Genomic DNA, 23812 nt, shown 5'->3' on the forward strand with positions numbered 1-23812 from the left:
GATAAACTGCTGGCAAGTCGGGATGTTTTGTTTACCTGGAGCATCCACAGGCATGGAGCCCCTCAGCTCCCAGTGGCCACGGTTTGTGCTCCCAGCCAATGGGAGCTGTGGGAAGCGACGTGGGCTGAGGGACATGCTGGCCACCACTTCCCGCAGCTCCCATTGGCTGAGAACGGCAAACCACAGCCACTGGGAGCTGAGGGGCTCCATGCATGCGAACGCTCCAAGTGAACAAAACTACAGTGTATTAGATATTCAATTCAATAGAGCTTAAAATCGTCAAATTTTGGTGTAGACCCGTTGATAAGCCGATCCCCACTCTTTAATAATTCACTTTTCTACCAAAAAAATTCACCTTATGAACGAGTATATACGGTACCAAAAAGAAAAAGATTGAGTTAATCTTTTATATAAGAGGTTACAAACTGATTGCAAAACCATAGTTGTGACTATATTTGTAACATTGACAGTATGTGTATTCTGGTAGATGTTTGGCTATAATGTCTCCAGAAACGTGGCACAGCTTTCATTCCCCTATCAAAAATCAGTTGAATAATTTACATTTTTAAAGGAGATATAAGTAGTACAATATAAGGACCCGAAGAGAATATTTTTGGAAGCACAATAGGTAGGGGTTTATTCTAAAATGCGCTTAAAATAAATTCCTGATTTTTCTCTAGAACTTGGTGGCCAAATTTCACACAGGTTTAGCTTTTATGTCCTCTGAATTTTCAATGTCGTTTTTGCTTTGTTTCTCTTAATAAACTTTAAATTTTTGAATAAAAGCCTTTGAATCTGGGCTCTAGTCGAAAATTTTCCTTCTCAGTCCTACTTTTTGTTGTTGACTGGTATCTTTTAAAAGAGATACATCAGACTTAGTAAAGAGACAAACCGTAAGGGATCTGGGGCAAATGTTGGATATAGGGTCAACTGTAGACATTATCTGTATTATAATGGAGAGCCTGTGTATGACTGATGGAGGCTGGAGGCAAAAGTAATCAGAATGATGGGGGCCAGGTGCACAGAAGCCTGACTGATTAACTGGGGGCCACAAGCACTAGAGCCCAATTGGTTGATTATCAGGCAATAACCCCTTAAAATGTGGTATGCTATGAAAAATTATTTGTAAAATGGTACATTAGGGTACCTTTCCTCCCTCAATTATGCCCACTTCAGTTTAAGTACAAAGACACTTTTTTTTTTAAACTGCCAACTTTGCAAATTGAGTCCATGATCTGAATGTTAACCCGTGTTCTTTCTGGCTAATCCCCAATAAAGATTCTGCAAGTGGAACTTAATTAACAATTCTGTTAATGTGTAAGCTAGAAACAATCTAGCCATTCACCCATTACTGTATTAGCTCTGGAAAGCTAACAGGAGTAAAAAGCAGTAAGTATTATCAACAGAAGAAACTGTGTGATTCAGAATATACAATGAGAACAGATCTGTTGAGTAAAAGTTAACTTCTTAAAATAAACTTTTCTGACTACTTATCTTTATTTATAAAATGTCAGTTTAATCTGCATAAGTTTTCAGTTTGTCATGCATGTACATCATCACATCTTCCTACTGAAGCAGTCTGAGTGGCTGCTGACAGATTTATTCATTTGGACCATCAAAAAACAACCAAAAACAGGGCTGTCAGGCAATTATTCAAGGGTGCTATCAACCCCATGAAATAGGATGATTTAACAAAAGTGATCACTAATGGAAAAGACAACTCCCCAGAGAAAATGTGTCATGTGCAACAGTGGTTCTCAACTGGGGGGACAGGGCCCCCTGAGGGCCACGAGCAGGTTTCAGGGCGGCCGCCAAACAGGGTCAGTGTTAGACTTGCTGGGGCCCAGGCCAGAAAACTGAAGCCCTGCTACATTGGGCTGAAGCCCAGGGCTCCCAGCCCTGCCACCTGCGACTGAAGCCGAAGCCTGAGCAACTTAGCTTTGCGGGGACCCCTGTAGCATGGAGCCCTGGGCAACTGTCCTGCCTGATACCCCTTAGGTCAGTGAATTCCATATGTTTCTCTTAAACCATCTCTATGGGTACCCTTTGGGTATCCTTTCTCCAAAATTCTTTCACCATCCTTCACATCATCCAGATTTGAAACCTCAATTTCATATTAGACTTCTAACTCCTTTCCCCACCCTGCATTCAGGTGGTCACCAAATCCTGTCTGTGTTTTCCTTAAACTTTTTCTCCATTCCAAATCCTTGCTCACACATGTCATCTGTCATTTCAAGTACTAACAGTCTCCTCATCTTTGGCCTGCCAGCATCTCCTCTTGCCCGAGCCCAGCCTGTATAAAATACTGCTGCTAAAATAAATCTTCCCCTTCCACTGCTTTGAAACAACACACTTCTCTTTAGTTCCTACAATTGGCTTCCTCTTGCTCTCGACAGTAAGTTTCATTCCCACTTTTAAGATTCTGCGTAAATCCATCCCTGCCTATGTGTCAGCTTTTACTTTGTCCTACTGCCTTTGTCCTAACTTGTCATTGCCTACTTGGAACCAATTTTGTAGCCCTCTCCTATAACACCAGATTAGAAAGACACTGGAAACACTGTAAAGGATACAGCAAAAATACAGAATTTAGTAATATCAGATACAACAGCAATGTAGAGCATGTGCCCTATAAAGTCCTTCTCGTAGATTGCCTAGGGCAACCCTGAAAACATTAGCAAAATATGCATTTTAAAATTTTGGAATAGAACCTTAAGAGAAAGATTCTGTTAATGGGGAGGCTCTATGCTTCTGTGGAGATAAAGCATTAGTTAGTGGTTAGAGCAAGAAACTGACATCAAGATTCCTGGATCAGAATACAGTAGAACTTCAGAGTTACGAACTGATCAGCCAACCACACACCTCATTTGGAACCAGAAGTACGCAATCAGGCAGCAGCAGAGACAAAAAAAGGAAAATACAGTACAGTAATGTGTTAAATGTAAACTACTAAAAAAAAATAAAGGGAAAGTTTAAAAAAAGATTTTACAAGATAAGGAAACTGTTTCTGTACTTGTTTCATTTAAATTAAGACGGTTAAAAGCAGCATTTTTCTTCTGCATAGTAACGTTTCAAAGCTGTATTAAGTCAATGTTCAGTTGTAAACTTTTGAAAGAACAACCATAATGTTTTGTTCAGAGTTACAAACAACTTCCATTCCTGAGGTGTTTGTAACTGAGATTCTACTGTAGATGCTTGAGAGTCAATTCCCTTTGTAAAGTATTTTGAAATCCCCAAATGAGAGATGCTGTATTATTGCAAAATATTGTTATGGGTTAGGCATAATCACTGCCCTTCAGTTAAAGACAGTTGTAAGCAACCATTAAGCATCTTTATGGAACAAGATAACAAACAATAGCAGCCTCCACCAAAAACACAGGTACATGTCACCACCCAAAACAAAGGCACGGGCAAGTTGTGTTTGCATTGAGGGGTTTTGTTGGTTATTGTTTTGTGAGGATTTGTATGTCTGTGACAGATAGACAAACACCAGAGAAGAACTCAGAGAAGGAGCAGAAAGCCAAGAACACTGCAAAAGGACTGGGAGCATGGCCCTTAGAAAAAAACAAGAGAGAAAGCTTTCTCAGCTCAGTGCTGGCTGAAAGAAGCTTAGAACTGTAAGCAAAACACAATACGAAGTTTCGATTCCTACTGTACTCAGGGAAACAAGAACTTTGCACATTCTTTGTAAGTAGAAGAAATACTTGACTTCATCACCCATTTCTCCTCCTAACTGGAACAACCCGCAAGACCCCAAATTGTTGGTTAACCACTCAGGTTGACGGAGGTAACAACATGTTACAATCTATTGATTTTATTGGTTCTCCTAATCTTTACTAGTCAAACAGTATGTGAAATACAATTTCTATGCAAAATCCTTTATTTTCTAAATGTTTGTGTTAATATTAAGTAATTTGAACAATTACATGTTGTTATAAAAGGTCAGAATTCTCTACAGGGAATGCCATTTCAATCTGGAATTTATTAAAAAGCAACAGAGGGTCCTGTGGCACCTTTAAGACTAACAGAAGTATTGGGAGCATAAGCTTTCATGGGTAAGAACCTCACTTCTTCAAATGCAAGTGAGGTTCTTACCCATGAAAGCTTATGCTCCCAATACTTCTGTTAGTCTTAAAGGTGCCACAGGACCCTCTGTTGCTTTTTACAGATTCAGACTAACACGGCTACCCCTCTGATACTGGAATTTATTGTTTCCCTTAGTCAGAATAAGGGACAGAATAGATGTACTCCAGAAACTTTATACACACAGCATTCAAGAGAAAATAAGTCACTGCTGCACGATAATTTTCATCCAGTCTTCACACCAGGTAAGATTATATTTAGTTACATTCCTTTGGACAATTTTAGCCCCTTCTTTGGAATTTACATATACACAGTCATTTTCTGGCCTCTGACCGACCTCCCATATCAGTGATCAATTTATCTATTTAATTCACTTAATCTTTCAAAGTCAGTTTACCAGTCCTTCAAGTCATTTTTGATGTACAAGGGGAAAATAGGTCATATGAGTGCAACATGAGTCACTGACCCATCAGACCACCACGCAAAAGAAAAAAATTGAATATTGTTGCTTTGAGAGCAGTAAAGTGAAGGATCTGGAGTGACAGCATACAACAAATCACAGAAATTAGAGTCTGAAAAGATATGAGGTCATCTAGTTCATCCCCATGCCAGGGCAGGATTGCTCCCTACAGTGTATTTCCTAGATATGAGCTTGAGGGATGATGCTATCGCAAGAAAAGTGAATACTATATATACTAGTATGTACATATGGGGGGTTGGAGGGAGGAAACATTTTTTTTAAGGCCAGAGAAGTAATAACTCCTCTTTACGCCAGTCTTGCTAATACCACACTTGGGAGTACTATGCAGGGTTTTGTTCTGCTCGCTATAAAAAACCCCTACCAACACTGATAAATTACAAGGAATATATAGATGACAAAAGGAATGGAGGGCATGACCTATGAAGAAAGATTAATGGAACTTAATATGTACACCTTAGATAAAAGATGGCAAAGGGGAAATCTGTTAATTATCATTACACATGGATGCACAGAGGGGACACTAAATCCTTCCATACTAAATTCCTACCACAGATTAGCATCACCTAATGTTAATTACAGATTCCAGGAACATCTAAATGTAACATATTGAAATAAAAAACTGTGTATAACAGATTCATACTAAATACTTCAAAGTCAGACATCATTTGTGTAATTTCATATACTGTGTTCCGGCATAAAAAGACAGCTGTTTCACACATCCTAAAAACTATTTTAACATTCAATATTATGACAATCTTAACTATTTAAAATCCTAAATGTAACGTAACAAGAACTATTCAGAAGTGTGTGGGTTACTACTTGTAGTGTCAAACTGTTCAGAATGTATAACTTCTATCACATCCCTCTTTTCAAAACTCTGTATTGGTTGACTCTCTCCTCCCATTAAGGCGAGAGTTGACATTAAATATGTTTTAACACTCAAGTATAGATAGGACAAGTTGTATTTTAACATGTATAATCTGGTCAAGGTGAACCCAAGCCTGTTTCCTAATGTTTACCTCAACCACCTAATGTGTTAAAATACAACTTGCCCTGTCAACACTAGGATAAAAGCTTTTTAGGCTATCCTCAACAAGACCTAAAAGGCTACCTATACACCACCACCCTTCATTTTTGAATATCCTCCCAGTCACTGCAAACCAAAATCTCGATCTCACACACACACATCTCACCACATCTGGTTCAATACTTCTTTTAACTCGTAACCCTAGCACAATTATGTCCTCACCTTTTCTTCCAGTTATTGCATTGCTTTTCTTTAATAGTTAGTTTGTGAATTAATGTTTTGGATATTTTTTACCTGTGGCTCAGTAGCATTGTATTTGCACGGTTCATGGATTGTTAGCTCTCAGGGGCAGACTCCCTGCTCTTGGGAACTGTCCATTCAGCAACATGTAGACCAACAGACCTTTAAATAAGAAATAATAATTCACATAAAGTGAAGTACACAACTATATAAAAGTGACTTGGCTATTTTTAAAAACCTATATATAGTCAACTAACCACCTACACTGGATAAATCCTTTTTTATATTAATTACATTAGCAAAAAGCAAATACTTCAAAATATACAGCAGTGGTCCCCAAACTGTGGGGCATGCCCCCTAGGGAGGCACGGAGGAAAGCTTGGAAGGGCATAGCAGGGCCCAGGCTAGCCCCCACGGGGGACGGGGAGAGAGTGCCACCCAGCCCCACCCCCAGTTCCGGTCTCGGCCCCAACACAGCTCCACTCCCAGGCCTGACTCTGGACGCAGCCCCAGCTGCAGGTCCGGCCTCGACCACAGCCCAATTCCTGGCCACAGCCCCTGAGCAGGGGGCAGGGACACAGATAGATTCCATTACAGGTAAGGGGGGCCTGACATAAAAATCTGGAAGCCCACTGATCTACAGTCTTTTTACAGCCATTAAAAAATGTGAAGCTTCCAAATTCTACACATTGCTAAGAATATGTACAATCTTGTATCACTTTTACTGTCAAATTCATCTTCCGCCTAACCTCCCCTCCCTCTGTTGTGTTCCATACCCCCTTGTCCCAGCTTAGCTTACAAGCTCTTTGGAGCAGAGACTGTCTTTCACTGCCTGTTTGTACCCCTGAACAGTGTGGGTCCAGCTGGGGCCTCTGGGCATCAGTGTTATATAAAAAACAAAAACAAAACTCAGAGCAATCAGGTTAACCATTTTGCTACTGCCCACAGCTGTTGTGTGAAGATATATGAATTTCTAGCATTCACTGGAACACTAGTAACACAATGTGCATTTTGCCATATGTTAGTTCTCCATGGAGTCTGTTATGGAATGGTGATCTACTTTCATTAACAGCATGAAACATACACATGCCTGCTAAAATGATGCATCACATCAGGAGAAGAAAGCACATTAGGTTTGACTATGTACTGTGCTGGTAATGCAAGGATTAGCTTTCCCTAAGAAAAAGATGGCGTTACTGAGATGAGCACTGTCACTGGTGTGTGTGGATAAATACGGCAGGCGGACAGAGCTTGGGTAGGTCCGGGTTCAGCAATGGTAGATACAGATGGATTTTGCAGATGAAAAGAACTTGGGTGGGTAGGTAGGTAGGTGTTCAGCACTGGGATGTGCAGTGACTGGAAATGTTTGGTGACTGGAAAGAGCCAGGGTGGGGTAGATGTTCAGCAGTAGGGGAGTGGGAGGGGTAGCTGGGTTTAGCAGCTGGAAAGAGCCTGGGGGAGTAGATGTTTAGTACTGGGAAGGGCAGATGGTTTTGGTGGCTTGAAGGAGTGGGAGGAGAAGGTGTTCAACACTTGGGGTGGGGGAGGTGGGTTTGGAAGCTGGAAGGATCCTGGGGCCAGGGTAGGAGTTTGGCACTGGAAGGGGCAGGCGGATTTGGCAACTGGAAGGACCCAGGAGGCAGGGTAAGAGTTTGGAGTTTGGAACTGGGAGGGACAGGCAGGGTTGCCAAATCTCCAGGAACTAAAGATTAATTTTTAATGAAAGATTATGTCATGTAATGAAATCTCCAGGAATTCATCCAACCAAAGTTGGCAACCCTAGTTCAGCAGCTGGAAGGAAGTGGCGGGGAAGAGAGATAGGTGGGTCGAGCAGCTGGAAGGGGCGGGGAAGAGAGATAGGTGGGTCGAGCAGCTGAAAGGAGCATGGGTAGGGGGGCGGGTAGGAGTTTGGCACTGGGAGTAGGCGGGTTTGACAGCTGAGATAGCCAGCGCATGGTGTGCGGGTGGAGGGTGGACCCATCACTGATGGACCTCGGGCAGGAGTCAGCGTGGCAGGGCCTGTTCCGGAGCAAGGGGCACAGCCAGGCTGAAGATACGGGAGTCATCGCTGGCAAAGCGAAGGGCCAGGCCGGGCCCATCGCAGGCAACCTCAGGACGGAGTCCTGGTGGTGTCAGTGGGCCGGGCGGGGCGGGGCAGGGCTAAGCCAGGCGGCGCGGGGTCCCGGCTGGCAGAGGCCGAGCGTGGCACTGACTACGAGGCCCGGGCACAGGGAGGGCAGGGCCCCGAACAGACACACAACGGCCGGGACCGGCAGCCGAGCAGGCCGCGCCCGAGCCCTCCGCCCCTGCCTGAGAAGAGAAGTCACCGTACCCGTCCGCAGGGCGGAGCGGCCTGCGCCGCGCGCTGACACCAGCCACACGAGCGTCCCGGGCAGCTGGGGCGAGGCAGCCGCAGGGCGAGGGCGAGGGCGAAGGCGGGGCTCCCACCGGGCAGAAGGCGCCGCGGGACACGAGTGAGCCCGCTCTAGCAGGGTGGGGAGGGGAGAGCGTGGTGGGCGGGGCCATGACATGATACCAGTACGTTCTGCGTGGTGGGAAGGGGGGATCCAAAGGGCGTGGCCAGAGCGCGGGGGGGGGGGCACTCAGCTGTTGTTTAGGTGGTGTGGGCGGGGCTCTCTAGCAGAGTGGGTACGACCCGTCGCCCGCTCTCATGGAGAATTCTGCTGCCGCTGCGGATGGAAAGAGGGGCGCGACGGAAGCCGACGAGGAACAACACCGGCCCACCCCAGGACAGGCGGGAGCTCTACTCAAGGAGGGGCAGCCGCGGTCCCGTGGCTCTGGGCCATCGGGCCCGTAGGGAGGGGTAGCCCGTTGATTGGTTGCCCACGCCAGTGGTGACGTGAGGCCGCTCAAGCTTGTTCTCTGTTTTCCGTTCTGAGCCGGAGCAGCGGGCGGGGCGTGTGAGGCTCTTGCCCCCACCCCTCGCAGCGCTCAGCGACCTGCCCCGGCCCCAACACGTCCCGTTATTTGCTATTGGGGCTGGGTCACGTGGTCTGGGTTTTCTGTGCCCCGCGGTGAGGCGGAAGCTCTTGGGAGCAGGCGGGACTCTGGTGGGGTGACCTGACTCCGGGGCCGAGCGTCCAGGGAAGCCCCAAACCCTGCGAGATCAGTGACAAGGTTAGGGAGTCAAGTATCGGGGGTAGCCGTGTTAGTCTGTATCTACAAAAACAACAAGGAGTCTGGTGGCACTTTAAAGACTAACAGATTTATTTGGGCATAAGCTTTGGTGGGTAAAATCCTCACTGAAAGTTACAGATGCAGGTATTATATACTGACACAGGAGAGCAGGGAGTTACTTTGCAAGTGGAGAACCAGTGTTGACAGGGCCAATTCAATCAGGGTGGATGTAATCCACTCCCAATAATAGATGAGGAGGTGTCAATTCCAGGAGAGGAAAAGCTGCTTCTGTAATGAGCCAGCCACTCCCAGTCCCTATTCAAACCCAGATTAATGGTGTTAAATTTGCAAATGAATTTTAGTTTTGCCGTTTCTCTTTGAAGTCTGTTTCTGAAGTTTTTTTGTTCAATGATAGTGACTTTTAATTCTGTAATAGAATCACCAGGGAGATTGAAGTGTTCACTTACTGGCTTATGTATGTTACCATTCCTGATGTCCGATTTGTGTCCATTTATTCTTTTACAGAGGGACTGTCCGGTTTGGCCAATGTACATGGCAGAGGGGCATTGCTGGCACATGATGGCATATATAACATTAGTGGATGTGCAGGTGAATGAGCCCTTGATGGTGTGGCTGAGGTTTTAGGAAGGTTTGCAACAGGGTGAACTGTTGGGACCCTGCGAGTCTCTAGCAGCCCCGGCGTGGTTTCCCAAATCTCGTCAAAGCGGGATTCATTGGGCGCGAGCGGCTCAAAGGCTCTCCTGGGCCTGTTTTATCTTGCTGCTTAGTGGCCCCGGGGGTGATAAGGCCCGCCCTGATTTGAACTCATGAAGATGAGTAAATGCACCAATGACTGGATGTGTCTCTCTTGGGTCTTAGTCTGGCAGTTGCATAATAAATGTCATGGTTTGCTTTCCCTCTGCTTGAATTTGGTAGCATGCCAAGCATGTGTGTCTTTTCCTTCTGAACTGCTGTTGCTAATTCTAAGTTGTGAAGGAGAGACCATAGAAATTACCATGTGGGATCAGGCCAGTGACCATTTAGACCAATATCTAGTTTCCAACAGTGGCCATTTGATACTTGAGAGGAAGGTATCTGAAAGCCTGCAGTTATGGGACAACTTGCCCGCAGGGAAGTTTCCTCCTGACCCCTATTGTAGATTGGCTTGTACAGCGAAGCTTGGGAGTCTACATTCTAAAAAAAAATAAAAATAAAACATGTTTACTATTATAATTGGCTATACTTGTTATCCATTTAACTGATCAGTCCTTTTTTGAATGTGAACAAGCATGTTCATTTCATATGTAAGTGACTAGCACAAATGGACAACTGAAAATCATGTGAAGAAATGTAATGCAAAGGTGTAGAAACAAGCAGTTGCCCAATTGCTTTGAGGTCAGACGTGTTAGAAAAGAGACCGATAACCTTAATTTTATTTATTGCTTGTCTGCAAAAGCACCAGCACATTACACAACTTAAAACAACCAAATAAAAGCAATATACAAACATATTTATATCACAGCACCATATAAAATATTTTAAAACATAAGATTTTTAAATCTGAATTAAAAGGTGCTGCTACATCTGCAGTTCTGCCTGTTTAGGAGGAACATGAAGATATCCTATAGTCTCGGGATTGCAGCAGCAAAAATACAATATGCCCTCTTGCATGGTCAAAAAACCCATCCATCAGCCCCATCCCTGTGCAGTTTAGCTGTTGAAATGATACCCTGGGAGCCAGAAGCTCCGTGAGACACCTGGGTCCCAATCCATTTTTAAAATTTAAAGCCAACATTTGAACACATTCTGGGTCCAAATAGGCAAGTGATGTGAATACAGAAGCTTCTTGGCACTCTCCTCTCACTCCTTCCTGTTCCTCCAAATAATCAAGTTGCCATATTCTGCTGTAGCATCTAATCAACCTACTTTTATAGCCTACAATATACTGTAGTATTGTATTAGTGTATAAGAGAAACAGATAGTTTAATATTCTGAAGATGATCATAAGCAGCTGTGACTACCTGCAAATCCTGTGTAATATCAGTTCTGATTAGTGTCTAGACTGTGACCTGCATGAGTCACCTGAAGTGATACTATGAGAGGCCTAGTGAAATACTGCTCTCATATTTTCTACACAAACCAATCAACATTATTTTAATCTTGCTGAGATTCAGTTTTAGTTAATTCCTAGGTAGATCTGGACTTCTGTGAGGCATATTTTGAGACCCCTAAAATCATCCTCAGAGGGAAAGGTACAGCACTGACTGCACCGGGCTCTTTGTGGCCATAGCAGTTTACAGGATTGAGACCTAAGAAATTATGGTAGAATATATGAAGTTGGGTGTCATTGCTCTAAAACTGATTTCTGAGCCAATATCTATTACCATGCTTTTGACTGGTAACATGTAAAAACTGAAAACATTTGGAGCAAACACCAATTAGTGGGACCTAGCAAGAAGCAAGCAGCCACCTATCAGCACCCACTGGAACATCTGCACACATTATGATCAAGACAGTTCAATTTATATATGTATATATGTATGTGTGTGTGTGTGTGTATATATATATATATATATATAAGACCCATTTCACATACAAAATAGTGGAAAATTAGACATAAGGTTTAAAATAATGTTAACAGAAGTACTCCACTCGATCTCTAGGGACAACTGCTGAGTCAGGAGGTGTAAGGTATTTAAACCTATATCTAATACAAGGAAGGTAAAAAGAACAAAGGTGCAGTTCTCTTTTTCCCTTACATAATTGTACATAAATCTAGCATGAATTGTCTGTCTCTTAACCTAATAAGAGTGGTTTCTTCAAACAAAGGTTAAAATGAACAAAAAATGGCCAATGTATTTTAATATATTATTTTACCTCAGAAATTGGAATATCTCCATAAAAAATACTGCCAAGTATCTTTATAAGTCCCAATCCTGAAATTCATTGTGTATGGGCAGACCGCTTCTTTTGCAGAGAACCCACTGATGTAACAAATTGCAGGATCAGGCCCATAGTTTGTACTTTTGGGGAGGTGGTTATATTATTTGTAATACCTTCTTGGATGCTTTAAAATATTTCTTTCCCTACTGGTGTTATCTTTTTCCATTCTGCAAAAGTCCTCCTCTAATTCTTATGGGGTAACAAGCCAACATGAATCACAGTTAATTGTAGTTTCCCTAGTCTGAAAAAAATAAAAATAAAAGGTCAGCGAAGCCTTCATAATTCTAAGAACAAGTTTTATTGGTCAACTTTGTGCTTCCTCTGTTGCGGCAGCACGAACTTACTAGAAAAGAGATATAGAGAACCCCATAAGGAATGAAGTTTATCTTTACAGTTTGGCAGCTTATTAACTTACTACCAGTGATTCCACAGAACCTATAATGAGGAATTGATTTCTCCTTGATGAGGTTTTGAGGTTATTGGGGATAGCAACATTTCTTCTCTTACTTAAAAAAGCATCTACATATTAAGATCTAGTTTGTGTCGATCCCTGTGCGGATCGATGTGTGAGAGAGGAGGCTGTAAGGAGCCTTTCCCCTGATCTTTTCATCCCCTGTACAGGTGGCTCATGAGGACTGAGGCAGTCTAGTGCAGATATTTGTTAGACTGTCCAAAGAAGGTTGGGTGGGGAGAGGACAGAGCCACAGCCCAGTTTCCCCTGCATTGTCCAGCAAAGCTATACTTTATTTGTAGTTGATTACATGACCATTCACAGAGGGAGGGGAGGTTGGCTGGTTGGCTGCAGACAAGAGCTAAGCTCCCATTGAAGTCAATTATAGAACTCCCAAATATGTACAAGGATCTAAGGGAGATAGAGGACGTATATTTGAGTTTGAAATAAGATTGCGCATATAACTTGGAAGTAGAAATGAAACCCTAAACTTATATTTAAAAAAGTATTTTTTGCATAATTTAATTTGATATTTTTATTGTCTGGCTAACTAATGAAATGAGGATCTCATAATATTGAGAAAATATTAGTACCTACATTTTGAAACAGTTCTCAATACCATACTTATGTAGAAAGATAAAGATTGTATCAAAGAGTTTTGAAATGTATTTAGAGCATCCTAGAATTTCAGTTGCCAGTAAACTAGGACACTTACTATATATAAACAGTATACAAAATTTGGGTTTACTTTCATAACATAAAATAACTTTATATTTGTTGTACTCTTATAGCATAACTTGGCACAACATAATATTTATATAATATCTTGCAAAACATGTTAAACTCTTGATAGAAAGGACAAAATATTTACTATCTCTTTAATCTTCTGCAGATGCTGTTACTGAATTGAATCTGGTGTGAGTGTTGCCACTGATTCTCAGCACCCTGGTTTTCTTCTTTCTCTGTTTGAACAGATGAAAGCCTGTTGGTGGTGGTGTTGAACATTAGATTACTTTGGGAGAATGTCAGAATATTTGGGCAAAATCAGAGATAAGTCTAAGGGAGTAAGAGTCTAAATTGATGTAAGTTACATGCTGGTAGAAAGTGTAAGTTACATTACCTTAGATTCCCCTCTGAATTGGGTCCCTCGTCTTTTAATAGCCTGAAGAAAAAGGAAGCCTAGAGGTAGGGGGAGAAAAGAGCAAGAATCAGAGGAAGGGATGGTCCACACTAACCCCCCAGTTCGAACTAAGATACGCAACTTCAGCTACGTGAATAACGTAGCTGAAGTCAAAGTACCTTAGTTCGAACTACAAGGTACTTACCGCGGGTCCACACGCAGCAGGCAGGCTCCCCCGTCGACTCCGTGTACTCCTCTCGCGGAGCAGGAGTACCAGTGTCGACAGCGAGCACTTCCGCGATCGATTTATCGTGTCTAGACAAGACGTGATAAATCGATCCCAGAAGATCGATTGCTTACCGCCGAACCCGGAGGTAAGTATAAACGTACCCTAACTCACTGCAATGCTCGAATAATCTGTTAAGCAACAAAGTTATTTCCATTGATAACTATGATTTCTGTAATATGTGGATTTGTTCAAACACCAGTCTCTGAATAAAAGACTGAAAGACGCAAGTCATTTCCTCAGTACCTTCATATAAATAGTGTATCATTGCCAAACATCTGGATTGCTAGTATTACACACACAGAGATGTTTACCATGCTATACCAGGTACAGAACTCACTTTACCAGTATTCATGATGGTTGTCAATCTATAGGTGTGATTTTAAAACTAAGATGTAACTAGGATTTTTTAAAAGAAGTACTGGATGGATCAGGGGATTGCTAATGTGTTACAGAACTTTCATATCCAGGTTGCTGCCTCAAATTCAACCAATGATAGTAAAAGACCAAAATTTCCTTTCTTCCTCATCAGATGGCTGTTCTGTGGTCTGTATAAAATCAGTCGATCTAAAACTCAGAGATGGGGGCAGAAAGAGAAAACTGCTTGTGAAGCAGTGAAACTTGTGTGAGGCCTAGAGGAAAGAGAAGTACACAAGACAGCTCCTTCTGGGCACAGGGCATAGTTGCCTTATATAAGGTTTGTGTAAAAGGGAGTGGCCTATGTTGTCCTTTGTTACCACCCTATTCAATGAAACAGGATTTATGTACAGTAAAAGCTGTTTTATCCAGCACTTCACCAACCGTAAAGCTCTATAAACCGGCATTTCTGATCTTCATCGAAAGCCCAGTTTAGTTGGCATGTGGCCAGAAGTGGGTTGGGGCGCGGGAGGAGGTGCGATGCACAGGGTCTGGGAGGGAGTTTGGGTGTGAGAGGGGCCTCGGTGCAGCAGGTTGGGGCACAGGAGGGGGTGCAGGATCGGGGGTCACTCACCTTGGGAAGCTCCCTGTAAACAGCGACCTGTCCCGGCTGCTCTGAGGCGGAGGCGCGGCAAGCAGTTCTTCATGCTGCCTCCGCCCGCAAATGCCACCCCTGCAGCTCCCATTGGCTGCAGTTACCAGCCAGTAGAGCCAGCGCTCATGGTGGGGCAGGGGCAGTGCGCAGAGCCGCCTGCTGTGCCTCCACCTAGGAGCAGCCAGGACAGGTTGCCGCTTGCGGGGAGCCGCCCAAGGTGAGTGCCTCCCCGGATCTGGCACCCCAAGCACCCTCCCAGAGCCCACACCCTATACCCCCTCCTGCGCCCCACCCTGCAGCTCCACACACACACACAAACTTCCCCCCTCTTAGTTAACTGGCATTTTTCAATTACCGGCACCCCGCATTCCTCCAACATGCTAGATAAAACAGCTTTTACTGTATATGGTGTAAATACATAAATATTATTAGGCACAACAGCGGAAGCACAAATATTAAATGCCCAAGAGCAAATTATCACAATGCAAAGGAATGAGGAAGAATAGTAAGAGACCAATATAGCTCATCAGGAGGTCTTTAATGACCTAAAATTGAAAAATGAATCCTACAAAAAATGGAGACTTGGACAAATTGCTAAAGAGAAGTACAAAAGACTAATGCAAGCATATAGGGATGAAAACAGAAAGATTGAGGCACAAAATGAGTTACACTTAGCAAGGGACATGAAAGGCATTAAGAAGAGATTCTATAAATACATTAGAAGTAAGAGAAAGATAAGGGAAGTGTAGGTCTATTACTTAATGGAAAGGAGAGCAAGTAACGGATGACAGAGAAGGGTGAAGTGTTGAATGTCTTTTTTTCCCCTTCAGTCTTCATTAAAAAGGTTAATTGTCAGCAGATGCTTAACACACTATTAACAAGGGTGGAGGATCTCAGGAAAGAATTGGTTAAGGTATATTTTGATAAGAGATGTATTCAAACTGGCAGAGCCTGGTGAAATTCACCCTAGAATACTTACGGAATTAGCGGAAGCAGTCTCTGAACCATTAGTGATCGTCTTTGAGAACTCATGGAGGACAGCAAAGGACCCAGAGAACTAGAAAAGGGCAAATAAAGTACCTAGCTTCAAAATGTGGGAAAAAGAAGGACCTGGGGAAATACAGACCAGTCAGTCTAATTTCAGTACCTGGAAGAAAACTGGAATAAATCATTAAACAATCAATTTGTTCAAATGTATAGGATTATAGGGGGATAAGTAATGCAAAAATGGATTTGTCAAGAACAAATCATTCCAAACCAACCAAATTTCCTTCTGTGACAAGGTAACCAGCCTAGTGGATAGGAGGGAAGCTGTAGACATTATATATCTTGAGTTTAGTAAGACTTTTGACATAGTCTCCCTTGACATTCTCATAAGCAATCTATGGAAATGGGGGCTAAATGAAATTACTATAAAATGGGTGCAAAACTGGTTAAACTACTCTTTGAGTTTGGTTTTTCATAAATGGTTTGCTGTCAAACTGGGGGGGGGGGGGGAAGTATCTGTGGCGTTCCACAGGGGTCTGTCCTGGGTCCAGTACTATTCAATATTTTTATTAATGATTTGGACAATGGAGTGGACAGTGCATTTATAAAACTTGTGGATAACACTGAACTGGGAGGGTGTTTGCAAGCACTTTCAAGGACAGGATTACAACTCAAAATGATTTTGATTAAATTGAATAATTAGTCTGAAATCAATAAGATGAAAATCAATAAAGACAGGTACTGCACTTAGGAAGGAAAAACCAAATGCACAACTATAAAATGAGGAAAATAACTCCCTAGGTAGTAGTACTGTAAAAAGAGATCTGGGGGATAGCATAGACGACTGGTACCTCCCCATACTGGAGGGGGCACAAGCTAAAGGGGAAGACAGTGACCACCCCATGTATCTCCCCTGCCCAGTGACCCCTCCTGCCCTGCACCCAGCCCTGGGCCGCAGCCCTGTCCCCACCCCATGTTACCCGCAGGGGAGGGGGGAAAAGGCAGGGCTCTCTGTCCTTCTCTCCCTACGCTTCCCCCCCTGCACATCTGGCCACTCTCCCTGGGAGCCACTTCTGCCTGAGAGAACCTGCCTGGGACGTTCACTCTCACATACACACACACTCTCCTCCCAGCCAGGCTCTCTCAGGCAGAAGTGGCTCTGTCACATTCCCCACCCGGCTACCAGGTAGAGCAGCCAAACGTGTTAAGGGAGCAGCGCAGGGAGAGAAGGACGGAGCCCCTCGTCCTCCCCACTCCTTGTTGTTTTTGTGGATACAGACTAACACGGCTACCCCCTGATACTGGAGCCTAGTATGGCTGTAAAGTCAGTGTGAAGTGACGGAAAGAGATACAAGCATGGTTGAGGGCTCTTTTTCTTCTGAATATGACCAGGTTGAATCATCACTGGGTTTCACAGTCTGTTACCATCCTGTTTTTAAGTTCTCAGCCATTTTGACTTTACAAAATTACATCTGTAAGGCATATATCTATGGCATGCCAAGCCTCCTAGACTACTGTGATATCAGAGGTAACTCAACCAATCACCACCCTTGCTCTACAGCTAATTTGCATGCCCTATAGCTAATTTGCACGCATTTAAAAAATTGGACCATAAATGCCAAGGAACCATGCCATCTTAAAAACTATAGAGTACCTTGTTTTGTTACCTTATCGCTTTTAATTACACTGGAGTTTTCTACTTTGGTTATAAAATCTGAATATCATATTTCCATCTAATCTTAGAATACATCATCATCATTTTGGAAGGGGGACTTGGTGGTGCTTGTGTCCTATCTATAAAACAACCATTCTTGTGAAACTTTAAAGATACTGATGTGTTCAGAATGAGTTAAGTAGGACAGAGTCATGCACCTATAAATCTGTGTATTCGATGATTTCATCATCTGTGGATTGATTCCCCTGGCATGTTCAGGAAGACCTATGTATAATTTTCATGATTAACTCATGGCTGGGACATGTTACTTTGATACAACACCTCAAAAAACTAAATCTTAGTGCTCAAAGTAACAAGTCCTAAACCATTAGTTATAGGCTATTCAACACTTTTGCCAAGGATTTCACATAATCATGACTAGTTTTAACATTTTACTTTGTTCCCCAACACACAGAGAAAATACTGGAACTGATTTTTATCTCATTTATACCCATCTAAATTAGAAATAACCCCTCTGAAGTGATGGGCATTACACAAGTGTAAAATTTGTATAAGCAAGATCATAGTCAAGTCAGTTCTTTCTTTAATTTTCCCCATATTGCACAACATGTTACATGCCTGAGACTCAAAAGTCAGGTACTTTTGCTAATGCTACGATTAATTAGTTAATACGCAAAATAAGGAACCAAGCTAAAGAATTTTCCATTCAAAGTTTATTACAATTTATTTTTAAGGCCTCGTTTTTAGGGTTTTGCCATTAATTTACCAAAAGACTAAAGGAATGGGGGGCTTTTTGTGTCTCGCTGGGTTGCTCTATAGTAGTGTTTCCTAAGCAAAGACATTTTCTTTCTTTTCATTAGGACGACATACATAGGAGTGACTGCAGCCCTAGAGATGCAATAGCTTCTGTAGTCCCTGCATGAAGAGCTGAATCAGGATCCAAAATGGACTGCTTGCCTACCTGTATCTGAACTCAGGCTTCCTCCTTCTTAAAAGGGCCACCAAGACATTCCACTTAACCAACAAAGGCCCTGATTCTTTACTGTCTGCAGTTAGCCGCAAAACTCATTTAAAAAAAAGTATTCATCACTAGCCTGATAGCTGAGTTCCCACCCCCATATCATAAACCTGTATAAGAGTTGTTGTTCTGTCCCTGACTTGTTAATTAGCACTTATTCAGGGCACACAATTAGTCTTGAAGGTGGCATTGTTATTGACTGAACATACTAACTCCTTGAGAAAATTTTGACTACTTCACATTCCTGAAAATTAATCCTGAAACCTTCCTGAATTATAATAATCAGCTCCTTTAACTTTCTTTCCAGTGAAGAAGGTGGAGGCCAGCAGTGTCACTGAAGAGCAGGTGGTCCTCCCAGGCTCATTAGTACCTTTCCTTTTCCTTTTAAAATCCTTGATGCCAAGAATGCTATTCATAGTTTTTACAGGGCTCTGTTGGCTTGTCCTACCTCTGCTGCTAACCACCATTTGTCTGCCTTTCCCACTCTATTAAATCAGCAACCTATGACAGCACCTCAAAACTTGTAGAAGCTGCAGCTCTAGAACGATGTGGTAGGTCTGAAGCAGATTGAGGGCATCCAGCAGGGATGGACAGATGGAGATAATTAAACACTGCCTGTTTTTGAAAGATAGAGGAAAATGGAGCACAGGATGATGGCAAGAGGGGAATAAGTTGGGGGATGAAGGAACTCCTGTAAATAAATGGTTTGTTGAGAATTTAAAGGGATATTCTAGGTACACCAATGAACAAGAGATGATGATTTGAGATCAAGGGACCCCATAGCACAACAAGAAGTCACTTGAAGTAAATGGGAGCTACATTAAAAACAAATGCAGGGAAATACTTTTTCGCACTGGTAGTAGTCAGCCTCCAAAATTCACTACTTCAGGGTGTTAGAAAGCAAAATACTTGCAGCTGGGTTTTTTTTATGACCAGTGAGAACATTTGTAGTTCTATATACTAAGATGGGTATAATCAGATGTAATGCTTCAGAATGTGTGCTGATTGCTGCAGAGTTCAGGAAGGAATTGTTTCCTCCCACGTACAATGCAGTATTTCTTGACTGGCCAAGTAGGTTACTAGGATTGTCCTCTGAAGCATCAGGACTAGCCATCTCTGGAAAGAGAATACTAGATTTGATGGAAAACTGGTTCAGCCTGGAATAGCAAATCCTATCTTCCAGACACTAATGATGATGGGTAACATGGCAAAAAAATCCTTTCTGTTATGGTAACTGGGGCCTTCAAATGATGACAGCATAGAATCATAGAAATGTAGGGCTGGAAGGGATCTCAAGAGATCATCTAGTCCAACCTCCCCACCCCCACTGAGGCAAGACCAAGTATACCTAGACCATCCCCGACAGATATTTTTCTAACCTTAAAAACATCCAATGACAGGGATTCAACATCTTCCTTGGGAACCTATTCCAGTACTTAACTAAAATAGATAAATATTTTTTTCCTTCCCCCCCATGACTGGAGGGGTGTTAACGGTCCACCTCACCTTGAATGGTCCCTTGAAATATGTTAACTACTTATGCTAAACTATCTGTTCCACCTTGTATTTAGCTGTGACATTCTGGATATGTCTACACTGCACTTAGACACATGCAGATGACCCAGTGCCAGCTGACTTGGGCTTACGGCAGGGCTTGAACTAAAGGGCTGTTTAATTGCAGTGCAGACGTTCAGGCTTGGACTGTAGCATGAGCTCTGGGACCCTCTCACCTTGCAGGGTCCTTCAGCACAGGCTCCAGCCTGAGTCTAAATGTATACAACAGGGGTCGGCAACGTTTGGCACGTGACTCGACAGGGTAAGCACCCTGGCAGGCCAGGCCAGTTTATTTACCTGCTGATGCGGCAGGTTCGGCCGATCGCGGCCCCCACTGGCCGCGGTTCACCGTCCCGGGCCAATGGGGGCAGTGGGAAGGTGCGGCCAGCACATCCCTCGCCAGCGCCGCTTCCCGTCCTACCCCCTTCCATTGGCCCAGAACGGCAAACCGCGGCCAGTGGGGGCCGCGATCGACCGAACCTGCCACGTCAGCAGGTAAATAAACTGGCCCGGCCCGCCAGGGTGCTTACCCTGGCGAGCCGCATGCCAAACGTTGCCAACCCCTGCATTACAATTAAACAACTCCCCAAGCCCGAGCCATCTTGCACAGGCCAGCCAAGTGTTTTTAATTATAGTGCTGACATCCTCTCTGAGTGCATCCCAGGCCTAAGGAAGAGTTCAGTGTAAGCGCAAACACTTGTTTCTCTCACCAACAGAAATTGAGCCCAAAATAGATAAATAGTAACATCTAGATGCTATGATGAGCCATGTTCAGTATGTAGCAAACTCTCTGAAAGTAGAGGACAGAATGGTCCTAGGATGCTCTAGTGAACTGAGCATGTAACTGGGAATCAGAAGATCTGGGTGCTAATTCCTGGCTCTGCCAATTTTCCTGTTTGACTTCGGGCATGTATATGACTTGGACGGGTTCTCTTTGAAGTCTGTCATACCACTTCTGAATTGATGAAAGATTTCTTTCCTCTCAGGGATGTAGTGTGCAAACTTTTCCATACCCTCAGCATGGGAAGTAAGCACCAGCATGCTAAATGGCGGTGCAGAGGTACAGAGTGTTCCCCACATGATCATTGTGCCATATACAATGGGTGAATATCGTGTAACTGAATGATATGCTGTAGGTCATTTACTTACATGTCATTTCATTCCCATTTAATAACATGGGACATATCCGTTTGGAAACATGTAAAAGGGTCTGAGAAACATAAAAATTATCTTCAAACCACTCATGTAATAAAGGGGCCAAAATACAATGACAAATCACCAACACAGTAGCATGTAGTGTGTTGGCTTGTGCACTATGTGATGCTCTCATTGCAGAGACTTGAGTACACAACATATAGTAATCAACAAATGAGTCTAATATTGAGAATTCAAGACCTCATTTAATTAGTGGTTTCTAGTGTTCCATTCGTTATTTTTAATTTTTTTACAGTAACACCTATAAATAGTCACTGAAGAAACACAAATTCCCTACACACATTGGGCTATATACTGCCCTGGGTAAATGCATACAATTCCCAATGGTATTAGTAGAGTTTCTTATGCAGTTTGAGGACAGAATAGGGCCTATTTAGAACAGTCTAGACCCCTTTGAATTTAACTATGGAAAGTATTTGTTTGTTAGGAGAGTAAATTATAGATAATTTATTAATAATCTAACTATATACTATTGAACAAATAATGCTTTTATATCTTTTTCTTTTAGGAAAAAAGATCAGCTGTTTTACATTTCACTATGACATATGCTATTTAGCTTTTCTGGCATGAACACCAGTAGTATACTTACTAAAGTAGGTCAACAGTTTATTTGATGCCTCTGTTAAGAACAACTTTTTACAGTACTGTGTATGTGTTGTGATAAAACATTGAGTCATTCCTGTCACCAGCTGCAGAGTATTTTTAGTTGCTTTCACATTAGGTGCAGAGTTATTTAATTTTACTTGTACGTTAACTTTTTATCTGGATTCCAGTTTTGGAGCATCGTGAGAAGTCAGTTGTCACTCCTCAAAGGGTTAAGTTTTTGCTAACAAATATGGACTATTAGATATAAAAACCATCATTGTTTGATATGTCAAATAAAACATTTGTCAATCAAAAGTCTTTAAGCACTGGGCTATGTGACATTTACTCTTTTATAAACCGACAAAGTCCCTGGTGGCATGCCTTTTTTCCTCTCATTTAAATAGTGGTAGGAGAACAAATCATACTTCAGGGCAAGTTGATAACTGCCAGTCACGATTCCTGCCTTGTTTACTATAATGAGCAGGGTAATAAATGCATCTGACCATTTCAGCTGGCATTTGCATAGATGAATGATTTGTCCAGTCAGTCGCTCTCCAGTGATTTGGGCCTTTTTGTCAGCACAAAGAGCACTCAGTCTCCCTGGAATTTACAGCAGCCAAGCTCTCATTAGCAAACATCCTTTACCATGAATGATTCAAATAATTACCACTGAAATAATAAACTGTTTCACAAAAACATTTTATTTGATGGCTCCAAACATCAACTTTTCTGAATTGTTGACATTCAAATAAGCTAGAGAGCTTTTTTGTTAAGCAACAATGATCCTCTTGTAAAAGGGTGGGCATTGTTTTACCTCCAATAGACCTTTAAACTTGGCCAGTTATCAAATGTGTCCCTCAAACTGCCAGCCAATGTTCTGGGTAATCAGAGGGCATGGACCAGATGGAGCTAGAGTAAAATTACATACTCAAACTCCAAACAAATTTTTGTCAGATCTACTTCTGATATCACAAGCCGAAAACTCCAGACTAATTAACAGCAGCAACTTATCTGTTTGCACCTACAGCATAATATAATTATTAAATGTCCTTGCTTACACTGAGCGGTTCAAGTGTGAGTTCTCTTCTGTAATGGTATTTATATGTATAATTAAGTGCTATTTGATATAGTTTTGGAGTTCAGTCAAATGAGCAAGCAACAATTATACCCTATAATCTTCTATAGTGCATGGCAATAGGCATGATGTCAGTGCATTGCCAAATGCATAGCACTGGGCAAGCAGGAGTTCCTGTTATCACCTTTTTACACTCATTCCGTCATGTATAATTTAGAAAGTTTTAATAAACTTGAATTGGTGCAATGTATGCACATATACTATGGATATCATACTATGTATGAATGTGTTTCCTTTTCACTGTAGTATTGTTTGTGCACATATGCGTCTGAAAATATTATCTTAAATGTAACAAATATCTTAATTGTAACAAAGATTGATTAAACAGGATTAAATTGCACATCGTATACATCTCTTAGCTGCAAAGAAATAGTCAACAGAAAGGGAGATATTTTTCTCCCAGCTTAAGAAATTTCTTCTTTGAGTGACTGCACTTGTCCATGCCACTCTAGGTGGCCACACCTAGTGCACAGTTGTTGTTGGTTTTTCCACCAGTGGTACCCGTTGGGGCAGTGTGAGCACCCTCTGCTACCTCATGCCAATTTGCACAGGTATAAACGGCTTAGTGACCCCCCACTCCACTCAGTTCCTTCTTACCACCTGTGACAGTTGTTGTAGCATGTGTTCTTGCCTTTGAAAGCCTTTCCCTTGTCTGTGTATATAGTACCCATTTGTTGTTTTGTCTCTTTTAGATTAGTATAATAGATTAGATTGGTTAGCTTTTAAGATTGTGACTTCTCTGGTTCCTGCATGGGTACCAGTGCCAGTACTATGATCATGCATAGGTCTTTGGGTTTCAAGTCTTGCCACTCTTGCATTAAGCCTATACCTGTGAGTGACCCACACCCCAGCTTTCTCAAATGCC

The 23812-nt window shown here is 42.5% G+C and overlaps 1 protein-coding gene and 2 long non-coding RNA genes across 7 annotated transcripts in view; 1 reads left to right on the forward strand and 2 right to left on the reverse strand.

Moving 5' to 3' along the window:
- FBXL4 (F-box and leucine rich repeat protein 4) overlaps nucleotides 1-8585 on the reverse strand; it is a 102588-nt gene extending 94003 nt beyond the window's left edge. For all 5 annotated transcript variants that reach the window (XR_010599556.1, XR_006176201.2, XM_042857628.2 and 2 more), the window contains exons 1-2: nucleotides 8161-8585; nucleotides 5883-5990 (exon numbers count right to left, since the gene is read on the reverse strand). The gene's annotated coding sequence lies outside the window, so the exon portion shown is untranslated. The remainder of the gene's footprint in view (nucleotides 1-5882; nucleotides 5991-8160) is intronic.
- Nucleotides 8586-8706: 121 nt separating this feature from the next.
- Nucleotides 8707-23287, forward strand: LOC122174421 (uncharacterized). Its single transcript, XR_006176202.2, has 4 exons — nucleotides 8707-8966; nucleotides 9492-9575; nucleotides 18301-20274; nucleotides 20534-23287. It is a non-coding gene; the product is annotated as an uncharacterized LOC122174421 (long non-coding RNA).
- On the reverse strand, nucleotides 13235-15837 carry LOC122174422 (uncharacterized). Its single transcript, XR_006176203.2, has 3 exons — nucleotides 15758-15837; nucleotides 13481-13539; nucleotides 13235-13342 (listed from the first exon to the last, which is right to left on the reverse strand). It is a non-coding gene; the product is annotated as an uncharacterized LOC122174422 (long non-coding RNA).
- Nucleotides 23288-23812: the final 525 nt, after the last annotated feature.

This window comes from Chrysemys picta, chromosome 3 (genome assembly GCF_011386835.1).
Source record: "Chrysemys picta bellii isolate R12L10 chromosome 3, ASM1138683v2, whole genome shotgun sequence".
Classification (NCBI taxonomy): Eukaryota; Metazoa; Chordata; order Testudines; family Emydidae; genus Chrysemys; species Chrysemys picta.